The 4788-nt window shown below is 35.2% G+C and overlaps 1 pseudogene; it reads left to right on the forward strand.

The window, feature by feature from the left end:
- The first annotated feature begins 1114 nt into the window (after nucleotides 1–1114).
- On the forward strand, nucleotides 1115–4278 carry LOC104248724 (F-box/FBD/LRR-repeat protein At1g13570-like; annotated as a pseudogene).
- The last annotated feature ends 510 nt before the right edge of the window (nucleotides 4279–4788 follow it).

The raw sequence follows: 4788 nt of genomic DNA on the forward strand, positions 1-4788 counted from the left end.
CTGGACCGTAGACTGGTTCAACATGAGAAATATGTTGAATAGCAGGTAGAAGTCTATGATTAGAAAACGAATGTCTATTATAAATAGTAGACTTATCATTAAATTGAATACAAATCCTACCATCCGGATTTTGAGTAACATGCAAAAATTCGGTATTCGACAAGTCGTTAGTAATCTGACTGGGGGATATAACCGAATTTAAAGTCCAAGTAGTTGGGAAATTAATTTCTTCCCACCTAATAGGTCTCCTAGTGGTGACCTTGGACCTTGCAAAATTGGTTTCTATTAGTATGGTCTGATCTGATGTATCATATAACTTACATCTAGGATTCAAAGTAGATAATAATTTAAAATAAATCCTATAAGACAGACATATAAGTTCAGAACCAGACGCATAATTATAACCATGCGTTTTCACATTTAAAGTCAAGGCATCAAGAATATTAACATCAGAAAGAGATAGTTGCAAATTGGGTTGAGTATTAAAATATACTGGACCATAGGCCACAGTAGATTCAATCGAACCCATCAGAGACTGTCTGAAGTTCAGATTTCTAGCATCTCTAAGAGCTGCTAAAAAGGTCTCTGGTAATCCTTTAAGGGTTAACGATTTAAACGCAATTTGAACCATACCAATATGCAGATAATGATAATGATGTTTATATAAATCTATATCGTGTTTGTTTAACAAACGAATAGTCTGTTCAGACGAATTTAATGCCAAAGACTGTTCAGTCGTTTTTATCAATTGTTTAGAAGAAAGTTTATCAAACCAACTATAATCATAAATGGTTTTTATAGAAACTTTAGGAATTGTCCATTTATTTAATAAATCAAGGTTTTGAGGTATATCTACCTCGTCAAGTCTAGTACTTTTAGTACTTGTTTCTCCCAGATCCATTCCAAAAGCTTCATATCTATGTTGAATATTTCATATCTATCACATATTTACCATGAAAATTCCTAGGCTCTGATACCATCTACACCAGGATTAGGGTAGGCGAGCGGTAGTCCGCACGGCCATCCAGATCTAGCTGTTTCAGTACCTTTGAAGGTGGCGGTAGTCCGCGCGACTAGTATCACGCTCTTCCGATATACTTTTATGAGTAGGATTATGGAACTACCCAAGAATAAATATGAGCATTGGAAAGCTAAGTTTATACACGGCCTCCCTTCCTTATTTGCTGAAAGGGTAAGGAAAGTATTAAGGGGTAGTTACGGTAAAATTCAGTATGGTAATTATACCTATGGTAAACTTATAGGAGTGTGTACACAAGAAGGATTAAACTTGTGTAATGAGCTAAAGCTTTCTAGACAGCTTAAGATTGATAAGCTTGAAGAGAAGGATGCAAACTTATTATTATCCCCGTCCTACTCCTCAAGATGTGTTGATTGAGGAACGCGATTGGAATCAGACTAATACGTCTTATAGTGGTTCCGAAATTTATGAATGGAACCTTGATGGTTTAACTGATAGACAATTAACCATTCTCGTACATAGAATGCTTATGTATTCGACTATCTGCAAAAGTGTTAAAAATACGGATAGAACTATTTGCAAAATAATTATTGCAGGCTTTATTGGCCAACTTCGTGGCTGGTGGGATAATTATTTATCTGTTGAAGAAAAGGCTTTCGTTATTAATGCTACAGCCGTAGACGAAGGTGTTGATAATATAGGTATGGCTCTAGTTAAGGGTAGAGAAGATGCAGTGTATACCCTTATCCTTACAATTTTAGAGTATTTCAATGGTAGATTTACCTCAAATCATGAGACCATCAGAACCTAGTTTATATGTATTAGATATATATATTGCCTTATATAATATATAGCTTATATATATTATATATACTATATGTACATATAGTTTATATGTATTAGATATATATATAGTGCCTTATAAATAGCTTATATGTATATAGATATATATATATATATATATATATATATATATATATATATATATATATATATATATATATATATATATATTAAAATTGACTGTTGGCCCTTTTTTAAAAAAAAAAATTTAAAAATAGTTGTTGGGCCCGGTTGAACCAGCCCAGGCTCGCCTGTCGGTCCCGGGCTAAATGGTCCTGGGCTCGTGGGCTTTTTGTTAAGGACCGACCCACTGTGGGCTTTTGCACCACTAGAGACCGGGCCCGTTTGAACCGGCCCGTTTGGCCCACGGTCCCGGGCTGGGCCTGGACCACAATACAGCCTTATTCCACCATGTACTTGGATAAATGATTTTAGATTACTATGATGAATTAATTAGGCTGTCAATGTTAATTAGGCTAGATAGATCATTGATCAAAGTCATTTAATTACTTAAATATATCCAAGATTCTCAATTAGGGTTACTGAATGTTTTTAGGTTCCAATTAAATATGTACATTTGAATATACTGATTCTCTTGAGCGAGGGTCTTTCAGAAACAGCCTCTCTACCCCTTCAGGGTAGGGGTAAGGTCTGCGTACACACTACCCTCCCCAGACCCTAGTGGAATTTTACTAGGTTGTTGTTGTATTTAATTAATCCAAGAAGTGGTGACTTATGTGTATGGTGACTCTTGATGGATAAATGAAGAGACGCTTTGAATAAAGACCTCTTAGTTCTATCTGCTTTACTATAAAAGGCACATTTTGCTCGGTATTTTAAGACTCTAATTAACGTTACAGACTCAACATGACTCAAGGTATACTACTCTGCCTTTTTTCTTTTATTTTTTTCCTCTTCTTTTTGGATTATAAGTTTTAAGCGCGAGACTAATTCAACTTCTTCTAACAGATAGTGAAAGAGTTGATGTTGAAAAGGATAGAGAAGATAGAATCAGCGCTCTACCAAAAAATGTTATAGATGGTATTCTTGAACTCCTGCCAGTAGAAGATGTGGCGAGGACTAGTATTCTATCAAAAATTAGAGATATATCTGGGTCATACTTCCAAATTTGGTGTTGAATAAGCTCTTTTGCTACAAATTAGTTGCAAGATCTCAATATGTCTTCAAAGACACGGTAGATAAGATTCTGTTACAGCATTCCGGAGACATAGTGAAGTTTGTCCTTGCTTTTTCAGCAATAGTTTTATCCAGATATTGATAGATGGATGATTTATGTTACTAGAAACGGTGTCAAGGAGCTAACCCTTAACATGTCAAATAATACTACTTATAATCTGCCTTTTTATATATTTAATTGTCCAACACTGACACAACTGGAACTCTTAAACTGTGTCTTCAAACCGCCAACGTATTTTCTTGGCTTTCCGAATCTTGTAACACTTCGTCTAGAAAAAATAACCCTTGTGCCAACTATTGAGTTTTGTGTTATCAACGCACCACTTCTTGTCAAGTTGACCTTGATGTACTATAATGGTACTAAATACTTGAACATTGTTTCATCGCTATTGAATTCCTTGGTTGTTCGTCAGAGTTACTACGATATTGAACTAAGTTGCTTTATGAACTGCAAAATTTTGACAGCTTTATACCTTGTGACTAGTAATCCAATATCCGCTGACAGATCAAAATTGGAAAAGCTTCTTCTTAGCTTGCCTATACTTGAGGTGCTTATTTTGAGTTCATCTTTCCTTGAGGTAAGAGTCTGAGGTGTTGTTTGACTTGGATATCTTATAGGGATAGTCCCTATTCATTGGATTCTTGTTTTTGTATTTGCTTCAAAGCTTTTGAGTGCAGGTACAGTTCCACAAGGGCTTCCTTTTACACTCAACTGCTTGTGGCATCTAAAGCTAGGTGTAAACTTCAGCCAAATGGGTCAGATTTCATACTCTCTCGAGTTGATTAAGAGCTCCCCCAATTTGAGCAAACTTGAGATTTGGGTAAGAAATGGCAAATATATGTGGTCATATTCTATTTAGTCGATATATGCATGATCTAATTCGTTTTTGCACTTTACATATTAAAATATGAGAATTTGAAATGACCTTGTATATCCTTGTACCATTAGGTCAATGCTACCAGTGACACTGTTGAAGCAGTTTCGGAATATCTAGACACACCAGGTTGCTTGGACCAACCACTCAACAAGCTCAAATATGTGGTCATACATTTTTTTAAGGGTTCAAAAACTGAACTGTTATTCGTAAAGCTATTGTTTACTCGTTGTCCGTCTTTGATAAGTATGAGCATTAAGCAGGCAAAAGCCTCTGGTACCAAGGAAGAAAGGAATATTGTAATAAAATTGGCGCATCACCCCAGAGCATCTCCCAAGGCAGAGCTATTGTATGGTCCACGCTCGGATTAGGATTTTATGGCAATTTGAGGCAACCTGTTGCTATCAATTAGCAAATTCTGTAAACTTTTGTGGTTCCTCTAAATGATCAATATGTCCTTCGATATATGTTTTGCTAATGTCTTTCATAAGCATTCTCTACGTGTTCGGTAACCAGGGAAAAGGATGGGACAGGGCGGGAAACTTAAAAAAATGGTTACTTCGGTCATTTGCTTGTGAGAGGAAATAGATGCAGGGAACAGAAAAATTCTTGTGAACATTTGTGTATTCTTGTGAATATTTGTGTTTGTGGGGTTGTTAAAGAGCAACCTCAAAACGGGAAAAACTTTCTAAAGTTGATTAAATGTTGTTGTCAATCTATATCTATCTATATTTATATCTATATTATATTAAAAACACAAGGCCCTTAGCGAAATGTCGTTCGTCTTTTTTACCCTTCAAAAATAAAGTTTATACTGGACAAAATAGATATTTGATTATTTTTTTAATATTTAAAAATAGTCATTTAATTAATTCTCTACTATTAAGGAATAGT

Source organism: Nicotiana sylvestris, chromosome 4 (genome assembly GCF_000393655.2).
Source record: "Nicotiana sylvestris chromosome 4, ASM39365v2, whole genome shotgun sequence".
Lineage (NCBI taxonomy): Eukaryota > Viridiplantae > Streptophyta > Magnoliopsida > Solanales > Solanaceae > Nicotiana > Nicotiana sylvestris.